Below are 22,785 nucleotides of genomic sequence, written 5' to 3'. Positions count from 1 at the left end.
TACAGGCGACTTTGTTAGCGATGGTTCAATGTCTACATACGCTCTCATTTGCAGAGACGGCAGTTTAGCATAGCCTTCAGCTGCGCCATTTGCTACGACCTAGCAAGGCGCCATATTCAGTTACTATAAGTAATATCTTCAAGAATGTATTCTGAACAAATAATATTGTGACTCATGTACCGTCAAGACCGACGTTCATCATTAATGGATTAAAGTTAAGTATCAAACTAATTACGTCCTCTTTCTGAATTCTCATTCCTTGTCGTGTTCCAGACCTCATGTCAGTTTAGTTCTTCCCTCCTCACGCCAGCCTGCGTGAGCTAAAACGCGTGCATTTCGGCCTCCATTCGTAACACGGTGTTGGCTCTTCTGCTAACACAAAACCCTCAATCATACTTCTCACGTCAGTCGTGCTTATAATTAATAGTAGTATCGGTTTTGACGGATGCGGTCATGTCTCACTAGGAAACATAATGAAGAAAAACCGACATGAATATTTTTGACACCTGGTACACTGAGGTACCACGCTCACCCCGCTGCACGAAAATGCACATGAAGAAGCAGCAAAGAAGATGAACAGTCTTACTGCTGTGTACAGTAGCATCACCACAGCTCTGGTTGCATTCCTCTTGCACAAAGGAGTCTTGGTATGCTGTTAGGTAGCTTTGCTCATGTGTAGGGTAATATAGCAATTTCGTCCTAACGCCACATCTCTCGAGTACAACCCCTTCACACTACTTTAGGTGATACATTTGACATCGGTCAACTCCCCTACAGAGTGCTCTAGGGAATGGCTTAAGTCTGATAAACACTTCGATTCTTCTCCTTAATACTAAGGTATAACCTTATTTGAGAACCAGCAGTAATTCGGTAATATCTATATCTGTGAGAACACAGTTTTGGATTGTGACGCATTTGTTTTACATGCTTTAATATAGAGTAGCTGTGTAATACTAAGGTCACCGTTGTTGGACTATGTGTTACGAAAACCCGCGTACTTTACAAGGGGAAGGTGAGGTTTCTAACTGAATGCAAACAGTCCATAATTTTTAATCTTTTCTCGGTCTTGAGTGGCCGGGTATCCTTAACCCACCTCAGTTCCCCGCATTTCGTGATACTTTTCCTCTAATTTTATGTATTGTCAGTTTACCTAATATTACAAGTTTTTTCGTGATTTTACATATTTCTACGTATTTCTCTCAATTTTATTTATTTCCCATAAATTTTTCGTAATTATATCATGTTTTCATCGATTTATGTCCTATTGTCATTTTTCATTTTTAAAAAATATTTTTTTGTATGTACTTGGTCACATTGCCGGCATACCCATGCGTTGTTTGATTTTATACGAGGATACATGCGTGTCCTATACACCTACCTACCTAAAAAATCCTAAGTATTCCCCTCTTTCCGATGATCTAAAAGCATGAATTCTGGATAGGGAGATCATGAAAAGTATAGCAACACTCGCCTCATACCTATATGGACTCAACGAGTGGTTCAGATTGGAAACTCATAGTCTGGAAATAAGTCCACGTACTGCTACAGCACATCAGAGAGCTTGTCTACAGACTCATGTAGCGATGCACTTGATGCAAACTCAGTCAGGCACCGTTCTATACCTACATTTGACTTCCACTCTACGGTATAGGGATCTGCAACAAGGAACTGACATCTGTACAAAGTTGATTTCTGCTGCTGCTCTGATATTTTTCCCATAATTACATGCTCTTATTGCTTTCCAGATGAGCTTCGCTACTCTTGTTTACACCTTCCAACTCTGATACACCCCCACAACAATGTCAGGGCATCGAAAAACTGTATATTTCGGGTATTTTTTTATCTCAGAAATTTATTTTTTAGATCAGTGAGTCGACAGCTCTTAGCATTCTGGAATGTGAGTTTCCCTTCCCGTATCTACAGAGTGTGCATCACAGACAACGTAATTTCAGGATGAGCAGTTACAATGTTATGCATTAGAACTGCGACAGTCTGCTGCTGACAGCTCTACACACATACAACTATGCATGCATATGATCAATCGCGAATTCTCCATTTGAAACGATTATATGTTATTTTTTACGAAGCTAGAGACCCGCAAAGAGCGAAAAACTCGCCGCAAAATGATTCTGTAAGATATGTAAGTAAATTTAAATCCACCCTGCTAACGAACTGAACATCTGCGATGCAAGTTATATTATCGATATTTTGTAATGATATTGTCTAGATTCTCCAGTAATAACAACAAACGAAGGCATCCTGCTGCGCGTGTTACATCTCCTTTTATACTCTTAAAGATACACCATGATGGCTCATCATAATCCCAATTCCGCTAGTTTGTGTGCTAGATGTCCATTTCAAGGATGGAGACAGTCCTTCATGAGTATTATTATGTATGGTACAAAACAGCACAGTAGTGGGGCTGGTTGCGGGTGTCTGCTGTGGTGGGAGAAAAGAAAATTCAGGGCACCGGAAATCAGTGAATTATGCTCTGAAAAGGATACGGCCACTTGCCACCCAACCATCCCTCCCCTCCCCACATCAGGTAGAAGCCCCCTCATGTAACCTTGGGGGCTCAGTCGGCATCTGACGGCCGCCTCGTGGGACAGTGCCAGACCCACCTACCCTAGCCCCCTGTCCTGCTCTGGGGGCAGGAGATGAAAGGACGCCACACCACGAGCACCTGTAACTCTCACGTGGCCTTAAATGACATAACCGCGCCACGTGGCTGGGTGGTCAGCGACGTGCATGATGACCACGCCACAGGGGGTTGACAGCCAGCAGTTGAAAATCGGCAGATGATTGTAATGTACAATGCGTTTCACAAGGCGTTGTATTGGGCATCTACCACAAACAATAGATTTGTTTTAAAATGTTAGCATCTTCCCCCACAGCTCTGTCCTAACGAAAACACGAAGACCATGCAAAGGGCATGCCAGACTATCTGTCTGTCTCAGAATGAACAAAGGGTGTTCTTCTAAAGATAACAGATGTGTCTAGTTTTCCAGCCACTTACCAGCAAACAAAGGAAGTTTGTCCCAGAATTTTTTTTCTCTTCACAGCAGCCACCTGCACTAAGCCTGACTAGTGCGCTGTTCTGTACCATACATTAGAACGATAGCCATGAAGGACTGTCTCCATCCTTCTGACGAATATCTAGCAAACATGATAGTGTTCAAGTGTGTGTGTGTGTGTGTGTGTGTGTGTGTGTGTGTGTGTGTGTGTGTGTGTGTGTGTGTCTGTGTCTGTGTGTGTGTCTGTGTCTGTGTGTGTGTGTGTGTGTGTGAGGGACCAAACTGCTGAGGTCATCAGTCCCTAGACTTACACCCTGCTTAAACTGACTTACGCTAATTTATGCTAAGAACAACACGCACATCCATGCTCGAGGGAGGACTCGAACTTCCAGCAGGAGGGGCCACGCAATCTGTGACATGGCACCTCAGACCGTATGGTCACTTTGCGCGGCACGCATAGTTGTTTTTCAATGTGAGGACCCCTAGTTCTTTCACTTCCAGGCACCAACCCTCACCCGCAAAATTCCATTAACCTCACCAAAGCCAAACCTGTGTCTCCCTTTACAACTTTCACCCTGTCCCTCCTTCATCCCCCCACCCCCCAGTACACACACACACACACACACACACACACACACACACTCTTCCCTTGTACAAACTCGTTATTATTTGATGTCACTAGATGCTTTTTCAGAAACCGATCCCTTCCCCTTATTTGATGGGGCCATAAAATTCTTTTCTCCAAAGTCCATTTCATTACCTCCTTATTAGTACTTCGATCCGCCCATCTAACTTACAGTATTTTTCTGTAGAACCAAATTTTGAAAATTTCTGTTCTTTCTTTATGTCCACATTTCTCTTCCAACACTTCAGATTAACAGCTTCTAAAAGCAGTCCTAACATTTGAAATTATATTCGATACTAATTCCTCCTTTTCTTAATTTTTTTTCTTGCTGTTTCCAATTTGCATTTTAATCACTATCCACTACGGTCATCGTTGGTTATTTTTCCAACCGAAATGGAAGAACTAACTTACTGCTTTTAATTTCTCGTTTTCTAATGAATTCTCGCAGCATGCTGTTCTGCACGAATTGGTAATCAGTCTGAATTACAAAGATTAGTTAAAACGATTCCCAGTATGAAGACAAATGATAAACTTTGATGTACTGAATCGTAGAACCGCTGTGCTTTGAAATTGCGACGAAAATTGTTCTCGATACGTTCATTTCGCTAATCAGCTTGAAGCCAGTATCAGTAGTTTAAAAAGCATGGAGAACAAGAAGTTCCAGTATTTCTATCAGGCCGAGGGGAAAGAAGATTTTAGAATACGTTTGCATTTACGAAAACATCATCTGTAGAAAGTTACAAAAATTTTACACGCAGGTAAAATGAAACTGAATAATAGCTGTAAAGGCAGGTACACTTGGTAGAAAACACGTGACAGCTTGCATTACTTTGGGGTCACCAACTATAGATGCGTAACGCTTCTTAAAATTATGTATATATGGAAACACTTGCTGAAACTCACGCCTGCCGCATTATGTAGTAGGAAAGGCTACAACAAGAGCACACGTGCAAAAAAGAAGTGTGCGCTCATACCCATGCATTATAGTCCAATGTTTGTTTACTCTTTTTAGCGGAACTAAACACAAACTTGTAAACGGTTACGAGCTAGACATTATTGAACATTAAAGTACTACAGCGACTGACCTTCACTGTTCATAAAGGAAAGGATCTTTCGAGCAATCGAAATTCTTTCATTGTTTGATGCACTTTCATTGCTGTATTTTTCCTCCCACCTTTTAACTTAGTGTTGCGCAAACGTAAAGGGTGACATTTACTCACACTGGTGCCGGGCGCCTTGGTGACATTTTCGACGGGATTGAAGTCGTCCCAGTAGCAGACATAGCCATTCAGCCTGCAAAAGCGCGTCCTGTTACCAATTGTTATCCAGTGACCTGCGAAGATACAAAGATGAGATTTACATCCCAAATATATTGAACTATGAGTCAGACTGAACTTGAGTAGACGTTTGAAACGTATGTTGGTAAAAAGTTTAAGGCCAAGATTCAGTGATTACATGGTATTCAAAGTCCTGCGTGCACACAGGCTGTAATGTACCCATACTAGGTTCCTTAGGTTAGGAAGCTTGGAACTAACAGGCCCTCAGTGATTACTATAGGGGTGGAATAGATAAAACACACTGACGGAAAAAAGTCGCAGCACCAAGAAACAATTAATGTATATTAATGAAATTTCAGGAATAAATTTTCCAAGCTAATAGTGATTAACACTATACGATCACAGGTTAACGTAAATGCGAGATAAGAGACTGAAAATGTATAGCACTGGTACATTAATATCCCGTGTAACTGCCAGAACGTGGAATGCAAGCATGGTAACGTGCATACTTTGTGTCGTGCAGGTGCCGGAAGTCGTTTTGTGAGATGGATTTCCATGCCTGTTGCACTTGGTCGGTCAATACAGGCGACTAATGTCATTTGTCGATAAAGCTGTAGTGGAAGGAGTATATAGAGGGTCTAAACAAGGGCGATGCACTTGAGGACAATATTATGGAAATGGAAGAGGATGTAGATGAAGATGAAATGGGAGATACGATACTGCATGAAGAGTTTGACAGAGCACTGAAAGACCTGAGTCGAAACAAGGCCCCCGGGGTAGACAACATTCCATTGGAACTACTGACGGCCTTGGGAGAGCCAGTCCTGACAAACCTCTACCATCTGGTGAGCAAGATGTATGAAACAGGCGAAATACCCTCAGACTTCAAGAAGAATATAATAATTCCAATCCCAAAGAAAGCAAGTGTTGACAGATGTGAAAATTACCGAACAATCAGTTTAATAAGTCACAGCTGCAAAATACTAACTCGAATTCTTTACAGACGAATAGAAAAACTGGTAGAAGCCGACCTTGGGGAAGATCAGTTTGGATTCCGTAGAAATACTGGAACACGTGAGGCAATACTGACCTTACGACTTATCTTAGAAGAAAGATTAAGGAAAGGCAAACCTACGTTTCTAGCATTTGTAGACTTAGAGAAAGCTTTTGACAATGTTGACTGGAATACTCTCTTTCAAATTCTAAAGGTGGCAGGGGTAAAATACAGGGAACGAAAGGCTATTTACAGTTTGTACAGAAACCAGATGGCAGTTATAAGAGTCGAGGGACAAGAAAGGGAAGCAGTGGTTGGGAAGGGAGTAAGACAGGGTTGTAGCCTCTCCCCGATGTTATTCAATCTGTATATTGAGCAAGCAGTAAAGGAAACAAAAGAAAAATTCGGAGTATGTATTAAAATCCATGGAGAAGAAACAAAAATGTTGAGGTTCGCCGATGACATTGTAATTCTGTCAGAGACAGCAAAGGACTTGGAAGAGCAGTTGAACGGAATGGATGGTGTCTTGAAGGGAGGATATAAGATGAACATCAACAAAAGCAAAACGAGGATAATGGAATGTAGTCGAATTAAGTCGGGTGATGTTGAGGGTATTAGATTAGGAAATGAGACACTTAAAGTAGTAAAGGAGTTTTGCTATTTGGGGAGCAAAATAACTGATGATGGTCGAAGTAGAGAGGATATCAAATGTAGACTGGCAATGGCAAGGAAAGCGTTTCTGAAGAAGAGAAATTTGTTAACATCGAGTATAGATTTAAGTGTCAAGAAGTCATTTCTGAAAGTATTTGTATGGAGTGTAGCCATGTATGGAAGTGAAACATGGACGGCAAATAGTTTGGACAAGAAGAGAATAGAAGCTTTCGAAATGTGGTGCTACAGAAGAATGCTGAAGATTAGATGGGTAGATCACATAACTAATGAGGAAGTGTTGAATAGGATTGGGGAGAAGAGAAGTTTGTGGCACAACTTGACCATAAGAAGGGATCGGTTGGTAGGACATGTTCTGAGACATCAAGGGATCACCACTTTAGTACTGCAGGGCAGCGTGGAGGGTAAAAATCGTAGGGGAGACCAAGAGATGAATACACTAAGCAGATTCAGAAGGATGTAGGTTGCAGTAGGTACTGGGAGATGAAGAAGCTTGCACAGGATAGAGTAGCATGGAGAGCTGCATCAAACCAGTCTCAGGACTGAAGACCACAACAACAACAACTGTAGTTATCGTCCGACGAAGTCCCATATGTGCTCTTCTGGAGACAGATCTTGTGATCGATCAGGTCAAAGCAACATGTCGATGCTCTGTAGAGCATGTTGGGCTACAACAGTAGTATGTGGGCGAGTGTTATCCTGTTGGGAAACACCCCGTGGAATGCTGTTCATGCACAGCGGGTCGAATCACCAGACTGACGTACAAATCTGCAGTCAGGATTCGTAGGATAAGCACGAGAGTGCTGCTGCTGTCCTACGTTGTAGCACCCCGGACTGTAACTCCAGGTTGTAATGGTACTTGAATTACGTAACCATTACGGCACCTCACCTCAACCTCTCGATACCAGCAATATTCTACTGTGTTCCTGTAAAGTAGTTAACATACACTCCTGGAAATTGAAATAAGAACACCGTGAATTCATTGTCCCAGGAAGGGGAAACTTTATTGACACATTCCTGGGGTCAGATACATCACATGATCACACTGACAGAACCACAGGCACATAGACACAGGCAACAGAGCATGCACAATGTCGGCACTAGTACAGTGTATATCCACCTTTCGCAGCAATGCAGGCTGCTATTCTCCCATGGAGACGATCGTAGAGATGCTGGATGTAGTCCTGTGGAACGGCTTGCCATGCCATTTCCACCTGGCGCCTCAGTTGGACCAGCGTTCGTGCTGGACGTGCAGACCGCGTGAGACGACGCTTCATCCAGTCCCAAACATGCTCAATGGGGGACAGATCCGGAGATCTTGCTGGCCAGGGTAGTTGACTTACACCTTCTAGAGCACGTTGGGTGGCACGGGATACATGCGGACGTGCATTGTCCTGTTGGAACAGCAAGTTCCCTTGCCGGTCTAGGAATGGTAGAACGATGGGTTCGATGACGGTTTGGATGTACCGTGCACTATTCAGTGTCTCCTCGACGATCACCAGTGGTGTACAGCCAGTGTAGGAGATCGCTCCCCACACCATGATGCCGGGTGTTGGCCCTGTGTGCCTCGGTCGTATGCAGTCCTGATTGTGGCGCTCACCTGCACGGCGCCAAACACGCATACGACCATCATTGGCACCAAGGCAGAAGCAACTCTCATCGCTGAAGACGACACGTCTCCATTCGTCCCTCCATTCACGCCTGTCGCGACACCACTGGAGGCGGGCTGCACGATGTTGGGGCGTGAGCGGAAGACGGCCTAACGGTGTGCGGGACCGTAGCCCAGCTTCATGGAGACGGTTGCGAATGGTCCTCGCCGATACCCCAGGAGCAACAGTGTCCCTAATTTGCTGGGAAGTGGCGGTGCGGTCCCCTACGGCACTGCGTAGGATCCTACGGTCTTGGCGTGCATCCGTGCGTCGCTGCGGTCCGGTCCCAGGTCGACGGGCACGTGCACCTTCCGCCGACCACTGGCGACAACATCGATGTACTGTGGAGACCTCACGCCCCACGTGTTGAGCAATTCGGCGGTACGTCCACCCGGCCTCCCGCATGCCCACTATACGCCCTCGCTCAAAGTCCGTCAACTGCACATACGGTTCACGTCCACGCTGTCGCGGCATGCTACCAGTGTTAAAGACTGCGATGGAGCTCCGTATGCCACGGCAAACTGGCTGACACTGACGGCGGCGGTGCACAAATGCTGCGCAGCTAGCGCCATTCGACGGCCAACACCGCGGTTCCTGGTGTGTCCGCTGTGCCGTGCGTGTGATCATTGCTTGTACAGCCCTCTCGCAGTGTCCGGAGCAAGTATGGTGGGTCTGACACACCGGTGTCAATGTGTTCTTTTTTCCATTTCCAGGAGTGTATTTCTGAGTCAACATTCAGATTTGATTTCATTAATGTAGAGGTACTTTGATACATCGATATGTTTATATTGCAATGATATTATTCTTATGTGTATTCTTTCTTTTGTCACTATGATCTTTGTCGTACTTGTAACTCTGATTTTTGGGCGCGTGAGCGGTTAGAAAGTGAAGTTGTAATGTCTCTTGCAGCGGTCTCTCCGCGATATTTTTAGAAATTTTATAAATTATATAACTCAGTACAAATCTCGAAATATCTCTTCTTATCTTACCGATTCCTAAACTTTAATATACGATGATTATCAATGCAAAGTAGTTTCAAGCCCTATTATTCCTTGTAACGCCCATTTACTCCATGGAATAGCTCTCTGCAATCTGTTTTCTCTTATGAAAAGAATGAGGCAATGCTTGCCGATTAGCCGAGAAAGGAGGATGTATATGTATGTATTGTTGAGCTAGTCGTCATCTTGATGAGATTCTGTATAAGAAGGAAATTAATACATGAACTAAACTAAAGTAAGTGTGTTCGCGTATTATTTAACTGATTATTATTGACAGTGTCTGCTTACTACGCTGTGTTGCACGGGATCAGTGGGGAACGTCTGATTTACACCGGACGAACCTGCCGTTTTGTATGCTCAAGATATCCAGTTACTTCAAATAAATAGGCTAACACGGTCTTACCAGCAGATCTCCGGTCTTCCCCATGTGATCACCGAAAGTTAATAATTATTACAAATGTTTTCAGGAGATCGACTGACAATTTTCGTCGCACCAAGACTTCGAAATTGCTACACTGCCTTATGGAATTTAAGTTAAGCTCAATTTAATCAGGATAGAACAGTATTGAACTGTGTGAATGTGATAAGCCTGCTTTGTGAATGAACATTCCATTAACATACGCATGTTTTTACTACCCTGATCAGTGAAGCTAAATCAGGCCGGTGTGAGAGATTTTAAATTTTAGATCCCACAAAAAAATATTAAAAAGTCTTGGTCGTCATGTTGCAAAGACACAAATTGTAGTCAGTTTATAAAATGTGAACCTTGTAAGGAAGATATTTTCAAGTATGTTTTATAATGTGATGTTTTGTGTGTTACGTGATACTGCAACAAAAGTAATAAAAAAGAAGTGCAACTTAAATTCGGAGTGCTGATTACTTTTTTATATCACCATTGTGCTAACTTTCAAAGGTTTAATCTTCAAGAATGGTTTCTGAAACACATCTATAAAACTTTTGAATATCGCAGAATAACACCTAGGCCTCTTTGCATCCGAGCTTGGAATCATCACTACCTAGATTTTTCGACGATTGAACCATGAGTTCACACACAGGTCCACGGTGTCTAGCACATGACAGGTTGAGTGTAGGGCCTCAACTGACCTTCTAAACAACTTACGGCCATCACAGGAACCGAGGCAGAACCAACTTTCATCAGAAAACACAAGACCTCCATCCTACCGTCCATTAGCTCTCGCTTGACACCACTGAACTGGCGGTGTTTTGGGCTCAGTGGAATACACGCTACAGGATGTCTGGCTCGGAGCTGTAATCGATTTGCAATAGTTCGTTGTGTCACTGTGGTGGAAACTGTTGCTGAAATTGCTGTTCCAGATGCATTACGACGAGCCAGATCCATACGCCGATCGCGATTGTCTTCCCTCTCTGTATTCCCGAGTGGCCGCCGGGGCCCGCTCTTCTTGCGACCGTACGATCTCCTGAAAACCGCTTGTCAGCAGTTACGTAAAGTGGCTACGTGCGTGCCGAGTCATCCTGCAATATTGCAAAAGGATCACCCAGCTTCTCATAGCCATATTACGCAATCTGTTTCGAACACAATGAGGTGTTGATAATCGCTTCTTTGTAGCGGTAAGGGCTTTCTTGGTTAACATCAACACTGCCAAGTCAAATCTCGAAGGTAACTAATGCTCACAACCGTTATAGCGTATTTCTAAAGCAGACCTGATTTGCATCCTCATAGCGGCTAGCGCTGTTCTTATGCGCCTGGCGCGAAATTTGAACAGCCTACCAACTTTCGTTTATGCCGCTGAACTGTTCCTTGTTATTGCAATTTTTGTTCTACCGGTGTATTTGCTGGGTCTGAGCACCACACCTACAACACATACCGATGCGATATTTTGTTTCTGAAATAGTGTGGTTGTAAGTAGGCTGCCGCGGGATATCAACCGAGCGGTCTAGGGCGCGGCAGTCGTGGACTGTGCGGCTGGTCCCGATGGAGGTTAGAGTCCTCCCTCCTGCATGGGTGTGTGTGTTTGTCCTTAGGATAATTTAGGTTAAGTTGTGTGTAAGCTTAGGGACTGATGACCTTAGCAGTTATGTCCCATTAGATTTCACACACATTTGAACATTTTTTGTAAGTAGGCTGTTTAGGTTTTTATGTTGGTAACGCCACGTAGCGCTCTGTATGAAAATCGTGGACTATGCTGTGTGCAGTCTGTGAGTGGTTGGACTCATTGTTGGAATATTGGCATGTGTAGTGTATTGAAGTTGGATGTGAACAGCGCGTAGCGTTGCTCAGTTGGAGGTGAGCCGCCAGCAGTGGTGGATGTGGAGAGAGAGATGGCAGAGTTTTGAGAACGGACGATCTGGACGTGTGTCCGCCAGAAAAAGTAAATTTGTAAAGATGGATTTCATGAATTGATAGATATACACTCCTGGAAATTGAAATAAGAACACCGTGAATTCATTGTCCCAGGAAGGGGAAACTTTATTGACACATTCCTGGGGTCAGATACATCACATGATCACACTGACAGAACCACAGGCACATAGACACAGGCAACAGAGCATGCACAATGTCGGCACAAGTACAGTGTATATCCACCTTTCGTAGCAATGCAGGCTGCTATTCTCCCATGGAGACGATCGTAGAGATGCTGGATGTAGTCCTGTGGAACGGCTTGCCATGCCATTTCCACCTGGCGCCTCAGTTGGACCAGCGTTCGTGCTGGACGTGCAGACCGCGTGAGACGACGCTTCATCCAGTCCCAAACATGCTCAATGGGGGACAGATCCGGAGATCTTGCTGGCCAGGGTAGTTGACTTACACCTTCTAGAGCACGTTGGGTGGCACGGGATACATGCGGACGTGCATTGTCCTGTTGGAACAGCAAGTTCCCTTGCCGGTCTAGGAATGGTAGAACGATGGGTTCGATGACGGTTTGGATGTACCGTGCACTATTCAGTGTCCCCTCGACGATCACCAGTGGTGTACGGCCAGTGTAGGAGATCGCTCCCCACACCATGATGCCGGGTGTTGGCCCTGTGTGCCTCGGTCGTATGCAGTCCTGATTGTGGCGCTCACCTGCACGGCGCCAAACACGCATACGACCATCATTGGCACCAAGGCAGAAGCGACTCTCATCGCTGAAGACGACACGTCTCCATTCGTCCCTCCATTCACGCCTGTCGCGACACCACTGGAGGCGGGCTGCACGATGTTGGGGCGTGAGCGGAAGACGGCCTAACGGTGTGCGGGACCGTAGCCCAGCTTCATGGTCTCCATGAATGGTCCTCGCCGATACCCCAGGAGCAACAGTGTCCCTAATTTGCTGGGAAGTGGCGGTGCGGTCCCCTACGGCACTGCGTAGGATCCTACGGTCTTGGCGTGCATCCGTGCGTCGCTGCGATCCGGTCCCAGGTCGACGGGCACGTGCACCTTCCGCCGACCATTGGCGACAACATCGATGTACTGTGGAGACCGCACGCCCCACGTGTTGAGCAATTCGGCAGTACGTCCACCCGGCCTCCCGCATGCCCACTATACGCCCTCGCTCAAAGTCCGTCAACTGCACATACGGTTCACGTCCACGCTGTCGCGGCATGCTACCAGTGTTAAAGACTGCGATGGAGCTCCGTATGCCACGGCAAACTGGCTGACACTGACGGCGGCGGTGCACAAATGCTGCGCAGCTAGCGCCATTCGACGGCCAACACCGCGGTTCCTGGTGTGTCCGCTGTGCCGTGCGTGTGATCATTGCTTGTACAGCCCTCTCGCAGTGTCCGGAGCAAGTATGGTAGGTCTGACACACCGGTGTCAATGTGTTCTTTTTTCCATTTCCAGGAGTGTATATATGACTTTTGAAGACTATTAAGGTAAATACATTGTTTGCTCTCTATCAAAATCTTTCATTTGCTAACTATGCCTATCAGTAGTTAGTGCCTTCAGTAGTTAGAATCTTTTATTTAGCTGGCAGTATTGGCCCTCGCTGTATTGCAGTAGTTCGAGTAACGAAGATTTTTGTGAGGTAAGTGATTCATGAAAGGTTTAGGTTATTGATAGTCAGGGCCATTCTTTTGTAGGGATTATTGAAAGTCAGACTGAGTTGCTCTAAAAATATTGTGTGTCAGTTTAGTGATGATCAGAATAAGTAAAGAGAGAAATGTCTGAGAACGTTCAGTTTTGCTCAGCTGTTTGAAAATCAAATAACGTAAGAGGTTTTCCAGCACAGTCATGCTTAATTTTTCTAAGGGGACGTTTCATGGTCTCCATACTTCCCAGTTAGTGGGGGCTCTTAGCTCTCGTCGAATGAATTTGCTTGAATGCAATGTCTCTTAAAAAGAGAATTTGTACGTGTACCGGTAGTTTTCTCACAGAATTGGTTATCAAGCTGAACGAAACATTGGATACCACCCACTATTAGAATGAAAACTGTTTACGCCTAAATATACAGTTCATATGTCTGAAATGGAATCTATAGCGGAATATACTTAGTGACTCAGTAGAATAGGCTCAAATTTGAATTTGAGTAACCTTATGAAGGATTCCAGAGTTCTAGCAAACACCTCCATCTAGTATTTTAGTAATGTCCTGTTTCTTTAATTGTGGTTTTGGGAATGACAATGGCACTCGTAGTCCTTCCACTTGCGCTGTTATTCATGTCGTTAGGTTTTACTGAGTTTTGCAATTTAATATGTTACGAAGTTTATCTGTTTTGCATTTTAAAATGCTACAGTTTTAATATATTTAATTTTCACTTTCATAAGAATTATCTCTCTAGTGAGTAGTACAGTCAGTGGCGGACTAGAGAAGTCATTTGAAAAATTCTTAGAGACTGTGATCCTACAACAAGTGCATCTGATTCTCAATTGATTATTTTGAAAGGTGTTTTTATGTGTGTGTGTGTGTGTGTGTGTGTGTGTGTGTGTGTGTGAAGAAGTAAAATCTATTCTCATAAGCAGTGGCAAATAAGCCTTGATATCTTAACCGTACGCAAAATGTAAGTCTATGTTCCCAATGCCCGAGAAAACTAACTTCCGACGTGATCTGATTCGTAAATTAAATTGAAAATACTCTAAAAACACAGTTTTACGTATCAGGCGCAAGGAGAAAAAGACTGCATGTATAACATATGTATGCAAGATATGAGGGTACTGATTCTGTTGAATGGAACAGTTTACTTTGAACATGTGCTAGCCTTCCGCTTATAGTGTCCAGGTACTCAATGAGGCAGTCTCCTCGTCTGTGCACAGACAAATTCAGAATGCAGAAAATGGTTTGTTAGTAGAAAGATCAAGCAAAACTCCTAACCTCCCTTGTACATCATCTTGCATTAGGTAAGTGAGGCGACGTACTAACAGACTTAGCTTCCCCCACAACTTGAAACCTAATTAACATGCAGAGAATTTCTATTCATTACTATTATTTGCCAGTCGCGGGTCAGTAACCAAATATGTTTCTCAAAATTATTTTGACTCATGTGGTCAGTTTGCGTAAAATAAGATGGGTGCCAGCCAGCGACACACACTGAAGCAGGTTCAAGACAAGGAGCGATAGTGTTCCTGGTAACGTGGAGTCGTCAGAAGTGACTTTAACGAGCAGCATATTACCGAAGAACACAAAAAGAAAACGTTACACCCCGTAAGGATATTTCTACAAAACGTTAACACCCCATAAAGACATTTCAACCTAGAACTTCAATATTAAACTTTACATGCCAAAGCAACATCTTCTGAAATACGTGGTTCTAAATGCCTGAAAAAGTAATCTTCATACTTCAGCAAAGATTGGCACCTCTGAATTTATAATAGGGAAATAAAACACAGTATGGCGCAATAACCAGCTGTCAAACAGTTCGTAATAGCAACCTATCAGCGCATATTCTCTGGTACCTACTTACGGAATAATACAAGTAAACATTCCCAAAATAACATCGCCACCCAAGACTGACCTTCATCACAGTAAATAAACTGAGTTGGTCTCACCCGATTCCTTATGCATTGTAATGTCTGCTCAGCCACACAAAGTAAGATCTTTTCTCAACGTCAGAACGCAGCACAAAGTGCTTTTTCGACTTTCGCACTCAAATCCGAACCACAGGTAACCAAGAATAAAGGCGCACTCCTTTTAAACGAGAGGGACCACTTGCCCCAAACACTTGCGAAGGAATGCTTTTGATTGGGAGCAGAGCGACTCGCCAAATCCGTGACAGTGATCAAGGAAACAGATTGCTAAAGAGCTTCTGTCGACAGGTCGAAACTCGTTAGAGGAAGTTCTCGTAGGTGACAGCAAAAAAAAAGCCCTGAAGAAATGAAAGTCTTCAATAAACAGTCATCTTTCAGTGTGGTGTTTCTGTGTGTGTGTGTGTGTGTGTAACATGAAATGGGCACCATTAAGCATACAATGCCTTTCAAAGATGTGGAGAAAAGCTTCGCGACACCACGCAGACACATGTGTCAAATTTGTCACGAAAGCAGACAGCTGGTCTGCGAGTTGCTAAATGTGTTCCAGACTCGTGCTCTCACGGAATGTACTCATAAATGCAGCACGACTACGGTACAGCCTAGCTTCGCTCAAACTAAGCCATAGTTTTATCGTTCATGTTTCACCGTGTTATACTGTCAGCGCTTACGTACTCATGTGTTTAGTTATTTGTTGGTTGGTTGATTTGATGGAAGAGACCAAACAGCGAGGTCATCGGTCTCATCGGACTAGGGAAGGACGGGGAAGGAAGTCGGCCGTGCCCTTTCAAAGGAAACATCCCGGCATTTGCCTGAAGCGATTTAGGGAAATCACGGAAAACCTAAATCAGGATGACCGGTCGAGGGATTGAACCGTCGTCCTCCCGAATGCGAGTTCAGTGTGCTAACCACTGCGCCACCTCGCTCGGTTTAGTTATTTGTTCTGGTGTTACATATTGGGAGAGAAGAAACTAGCGGACACTCATAACCTCCACTAAGCAAAATGTAGTCTAAGTATTGTTACTGAGAAATTCAGGAATGGGTATCTTACTTGTTGGTGAGTCTTCCAGAACGTGAGGCCATCGTCCATAAAGCTATTTCGATTCTGAAGTTTCGTACAGGAACTAAAATATTTCATGGGCAACGACCATACAACCAGATAGATTCACCACCAACTAACATGTAACACTTTTGAGAATACATGGTGGTCAGAAACAGTCTGAAAAGCTTGGAAGGGTGTTGCAGGGTAAGTGGATTTGAGAAATAATTGTTAAGGAAATAATTAGATACGTTCGCCGTTTCCCAGGTAATTAACATTGAATTTTGCCAATCAGGCCGTTGTGGGAGCAAATTCAAGCCCTCCGCCAGGTACAATGAGTGTCAGTCGTTCTCACAGCGCAGATGATAGCGTACGAGACTGCCCAGCACTTGCCTCAGTTTCAATCCTTACTACCGTCCCATGTCCAATTTTTGTATCGCGTTTGGCGAAACCGTCTACGGCGGGCGGCTTGAATTTGCGCACGCAGCGGCCTGAATGGCTAACTTCAATGCTAATAAACTCGGAAACGGTGCAAAGTATCTAATTTTTTTCTTAACAATAATTCTTCGGCGCAGCCTATCCTGTAAAATCCCCTACAAGCTTTCCAGACTGTTTCTAATGACCCTGTAGATTAATACAGGAAGTTTATATTTGAAGATTTCTCTCCGCATGTACAACAAATCGATGGATGGTTGGAGCGGGGACGGGGGGGTGGGAGATACGGTCATCACTAGCTTGTTGGATACGAATTCCAATAGTGCTTCTCGGGAGCGGACCGCGCGTTCTGTGAGCGAGAATTTCACAAAAACGGTGATTTGGTGACAGTATCACGGAGGAAATTTTGCACTGATCGTCTATTGCTTAGTGTAAATGATGCTCAAAGTGTTCCCATGATCCGGAAATAAATCAAAACGTTTGACGAGATCGGTTCAACACTGGACAAACCGAAATCTGGGCGACCAAGGTCATCAAGAACAAACGAATCCCTGGAGAGTGTAAATCGGTTGTTCGTGACGATCCTAGCTTCCCCATTCTTAAGTTGTAAGTTTTTTAAATGTACATAGGTCATCGCTGAACCGATTTCTACAAAAAGACCTTAAACGGTACTCTTACAAAATCCAACTGGTGTATGAATTAATGCCTCAGGATGGCAGACATCGGCTGCACTTCGTTGATCACGTGACTGAGTGAACATCACTTAACAACAGCTTGTTTTCCGCAGAGGCTCATTTTCACCTGAACGGTCACGTCAGTAAGCAAAATTTATAAACTGAAGACAAATACTGAAAATGAGTCCGTGATCATATTGTGGCACTTTATTTTACACGGACATATTAACCATACAAAAACTTTTACACTTCACCACTACAGTTTCAGCTACTGCCGTCTTTAGATCTGTTACCGCGATCTCCGCCGCAGGGAAACAAGCACACGATACAGAGAAGCCATGAATCGCTGCCATTGAGATGCCACTCCGGATGTATTATCTACTTTTGAATTAAGTCACTGTTTCGTCAATTACCTTAACTTTACGGCTATGGGTTCTTTTGTCATACTGGAGTATTTCAATTTTCAGATGTGAATTTATTTCAAAATTTTTATTCAGACTTCAAATGGCTCTGAGCACTATGGGACTCAACTGCTGTGGTTATCAGTCCCCTAGACCTTAGAACTACTTAAACCTAACTAACCTAAGGACATCACACACATTCATGCCCGAGGCAGGATTCGAACCTGCGACCGTAGCAGTCGCACGGTTCCGGACTGCGCGCCTAGAACCGCGAGACCACCGCGGCCGGCTTTTATTCAGACTTTTACACAGTTGTGTATTTCACTTGGTTTTACAAAACTGTGTATTTTACTTTGTCAGGGCAAGAGATAGCTAGCCATTATGCCTATTTGCACTTTTACTGTGCAAATCTTAAGTCTTTCGAGAAACGATACTACTTTATTTTGCCGAATTTTTCATGAGGTCTATAATTGTAGTTACAGATTGCAATAGGCAGGTGAACGACATGTGTTTTAATACTTAATGCAAATAAGTTACATGTGTAAATTTTCAATTTGATGGTCCACTGCATTTGAAAGGTGCATGAAATTGTACATATTTCGAGAAATAGTCCCATCTCATTTTCTTTGAATTTTTGTAGAGGTCTGTAATTATTAAACTAGCACTTTACAGTAAGCGTCCAAATGGCATGCGTGTGCTTATGTTTTTGTACTTGATAAACGATAAATAATTCTTTTGAAGTATTTACATTCGAGATATCGACGGTGTCTTATTGCGCTATCGTCTTTGGAGATCTTTCAGCTCAGCCATCGTCGTTGGTTGATATGTGTCTAAAAATAATTGCAGTTCTAGTTGCGGATCACGAAAAAAAAATACATTTTAAGTTCTAAAACGCATGAAAATCATCATAATACCTACTTCCTTCCTTCCTAATATGCCGCTTGCTCAGACTGATTGTCTTGGTTGTGCAGTATCTGCGAGTGTGTTTTCACATTGTGTACTTTCTTTAGACGTTAGTGATATTTAATAGTTGATTACAAAAATACAGTCTATAAACACTTGGACAGCCTCGACACTATAGTTCGGTCGTTACGAATTGTAACCTTTGACTAAGGTTGTTGTTGTTTGTAGCCTCTAGTAGGTCCAAATCATTTGTATGAAAGCGATAACTGTCAATCAACATCACCGGTTATTTATTTTTGGTGAATACCATGATGCATTATGTTTCTCTCCTAAAATGGTGCTTGAGAACAATTCACATGTGGAAATATTTAAGGTGATGTTGTATTGTGATTTAAACTAAGAGTAAATGTAATTAATTTCACTCTTACAAGAAACGAGACTGTCTATTTAGTTTGTATATTTGCCTGCTTCACACTGTATTTTAGCTAACGTGTATTTTCTGCAGTTGTAAGCCTGCTCACGATATTTTTACGGTCTAGAACTTTTGAACATAAACTATAATGTTAACTGTTCGTTTGTCATGTTCACTGTAATTATTCAGGCATGGAATTAGAGTAGAAGTACTTACTTGAGTGTTCGCAATTGTACTAAAGGCAGTAATTTGACGAATATATGAACGAGTATATGTGCTAAAATTTTGCAATACTCGACCTAAAGAGTGCACTTTTCTGCATTGTTGACATATTTCTGTAGATAGTTTTCCTCGGCATCAAGCCGGCCGTGGTGGCCGAGCGGTTCTAGGCGCTTTAGTCCGGAACCGCGCGACTGCTACGGTCGCAGGTTCCAATCCTACCTCGGGCATGGATGTGTGTGATGTCCTTAGGTTAGTTAGGTTTAAGTAGTAAGTTCTAGGGGACTGATGACCTCATAGTGCTCAGAGCACTGCACCGCTTGACAAGCTTCATTGAAGTAAGAAGTAATTAATTTGGAGCTACGTCGGGTCTTAAGCCAAGCATGGTACTCACCTGTTGGTGATGGCAAGCAACAGGAGTATGAATAAGTACTTGATTTTATCCTGTGTATTTAAACTTCTGCAGAACTGTACACAAAGTGAATCTGACCTTCGAAAACCACAAATAACTAACTTGTTAATCAGTCCAGATGTGTTTAGGGATGTAAATAGTATTGGGGTACTTACTTCAGAGATAACAATCATGTTTTTGACACCAGTTTGATACAAAAATTGCATTTTTGCGTTATTGATGCAGTGTTACGGATTTGTGAATAATGTTGACATTTTATAAGTATCACAGATACTGTAAATAATGAATTTAATGATCTCTTGTGTCTTACACTACGGTATACCCAGCGAATGTTGATCGTTTTACGAGTGCAACCACCTGCTGGCGAAAACAATCAACAGGAGCATAAGAGCAGCAGTTGATTACATTTTGTGTTTTTTAAGGTTTGAGGAATAGTGCTGAAAGTAAACTTGTGTTCAACTGATACATACCACAAATTTGTTAATTACACTCCATAATCAAATGTTGGTTTTTAACTAATTGTGGAGATTATGTTATATATAAGTCCTAATAGTCTACAGCGAATGATATACAGCTTCCGGTGAAATGTGCCAAAGCGGCTGGTAAGCCAGTCTATAAACAATTTACAGTTTTTGATTTCGGTAATGAAAACATAGTTGACAACGTTTTAGTTACTCTACACAATTCAGATACTTCTTTAAGTGCGACAGAAATCTTTTGATGTATATTTCTGGTTTTAGATACTTTTGAGAACAGCCCTGATGGGGGTCCACTGTAATTGTTTTCATCACATCCATGATGGCTAAAATACTGCTATGTTTAGAGGAAAGGGGAAGGAAATGATACCTTACACATAGTGTGTGTCTTTCTGTGTGTGTGTGTGTGTGTGTGTGTGTGCAGATGTAATTCATAGGCAAATATTTTTACCATTTTACATGAATTGGTCGTTTTGCACATCATTTTAATACTGGCTAGAGAGGAGGAAGGGGAGGGGGCATAGAGAGGGATGAATATCAAATAGATGTGGACTGATTCCACCCTCTTGCAGTTTTATAAATTTATTTTGTTTGTTTTGAATCACCCACCTCTTGCATTTTTAAAGTGTCATCTTTGACTTTTTTTCTCCCTCAAATTCTTAAATTGCATTTTGTGATGGTGAGGTCAAAAGATGTCGCTTACAAATGTAAGCAAAATGGGCCGGAATATAAGTCAAGGCTACTGACCTAGGTCACTAATGTAGGCAAAGTGGAAAGGAGTCAGCATAGCTATATTTCAGTTCAGTGTCGCTATCAGGCATGGGCGATTCCTACACACATCCATGTATCGATGCACAGAGTTAGGTACAACTTATTTTCAAAAGACGTTTTATTTCCTAATTTTACGAGAGTTACTTTTTATATCGCGTCTGCAGATACCAGTAGCATTCCATAAACTCAGGCAGCACCGCAGAACGCATGGGAGGGGGTAAGATTTTAGTTCTCTCACTGGCTGTAGTAGCCGCTAGACCATCTGGCGTTGCCAGGAGACAGTGGGGTGTGGCGCTGTGGCTAGCTTTGAGAAAAACAGTTACTCAGCACACGACAAGTGGGAAGTCGGTCATCTGGAGCGAAGCAGGTGATTTTGTTTAATAAACATTTACTAATAAAAGCCACCTTCTCCACTACAGGTAATAGGAAAAGCCTGCTGGTTAAAAGCACTTTCTTATAAAAATATCACGCCGCAAGAAAGTTGTTTCAATAAATAAATGAACACTATCTACATTAACGAATTTGTATGAGCAGCTACAATGTTTTACGGGTGTAAGTAGGGGCATACTGCGCGCCAGGGTCACCTGTCGCCGACAGGATGCCTTCCGAACTAGTTCTCCCGTAAGACCATGCTCTCAAGATATGGCTAGTTTTTAGTTCACAAATGAGAATGATTAATAAATGAGGATGCCTTACGAGCTGTTTCTGCTGTAAGACCATGCTCTCAAGAACTGGCTAGTGTGCAGTTAATAAGTGATATATTGTTCCATTATTATCAGATTACGGTATTTTCGTAAATAAAAAAATCATAATAGCATCCACGTACGTTATTTCAAGTACAATAGTTTCTCGCAATACCACTTACGAATTACAGGATATACAGGGTGATTCAAAAAGAATACCACAACTTTAGGAATTTAAAACTCTGCAACGACAAAAGGCAGAGCTAAGCACTATCTGTCGGCGAATTAAGGGAGCTATAAAGTTTCATTTAGTTGTACATTTGTTCGCTTGAGGCGCTGTTGACTAGGCGTCAGCGTCAGTTGATGCTAAGATGGCGACCGCTCAACAGAAAGCTTTTTGTGTTATTGAGTACGGCAGAAGTGAATCGACGACAGTTGTTCAGCGTGCATTTCGAACGAAGTATGGTGTCAAACCTCCTGATAGGTGGTGTATTAAACGTTGGTATAAACAGTTTACAGAGAATGGGTGTTTGTGCAAAGGGAAAAGTTATGGACGACCGAGAACGAGTGATGAAAACGTAGCACGCATCCAGCAAGCATTTGTTCACAGCCCAGGAAAATCGACTCGCAGAGCTAGCAGAGAGCTGCAAATTCCACAATCAACTGTATGGAGAGTCCTACGAAAAAGGTTAGTTATGAAACCTTATAGTCTGAAATTGGTTCAAGCACTGTCTGCAGCTGATAAGATTAAAAGAATCGATTTCTGTGATTTTATCCTTGCTCAAATGGAAACAGATGAATCTTTCGTTTCAAAGATTGTGTTTAGTGATGAAGCAACTTTCCACACTAACGGGAAAGTCAACCGTCACAATGTCTGTATATGGGGCACTGAGAATCCGCGGGAAACAACTCAGTATGAACGTGACTCGCCTAACGTGAACGTTTTCTGTGCCATTTCAGCCAATAAAGTTTTTGGTCCCTTTTTCTTCGAAGGTGCTACTGTAACTTGACTACAGTATCTGGAGATGTTAGAGAATTGGCTGTTCCCTCAGCTCGAACAAGAAGCACAACAATTCATATTTCAGCAGGATGGAGCGCCACCACATTGGCACTTATCTGTCCGTAACTACCTGAACGTCAACTACCCGAGGCGATGGATCGGCCACCAGGAAGCCCGTGACAGAGCACTTCATCACTGGCCTCCAAGAAGCC

The 22,785-nt window shown here is 43.1% G+C and overlaps 1 protein-coding gene across 1 annotated transcript in view; it reads right to left on the bottom strand.

Annotated features, from left to right (window-relative positions):
- The window catches only part of LOC126234771 (adhesion G-protein coupled receptor G4-like), a 218,133-nt gene that overhangs the window by 152,454 nt on the left and 42,894 nt on the right, over nt 1-22,785 (bottom strand). Inside the window, exon 3 of the mRNA XM_049943521.1 lies at nt 4,860-4,972. The gene's annotated coding sequence lies outside the window, so the exon portion shown is untranslated. The remainder of the gene's footprint in view (nt 1-4,859; nt 4,973-22,785) is intronic.

Source organism: Schistocerca nitens, chromosome 2, assembly GCF_023898315.1.
Source record: "Schistocerca nitens isolate TAMUIC-IGC-003100 chromosome 2, iqSchNite1.1, whole genome shotgun sequence".
Lineage (NCBI taxonomy): Eukaryota > Metazoa > Arthropoda > Insecta > Orthoptera > Acrididae > Schistocerca > Schistocerca nitens.
Note: the sequence above shows the minus strand (reverse complement) of the source record. Positions and strands in the feature narration are given on the sequence as shown.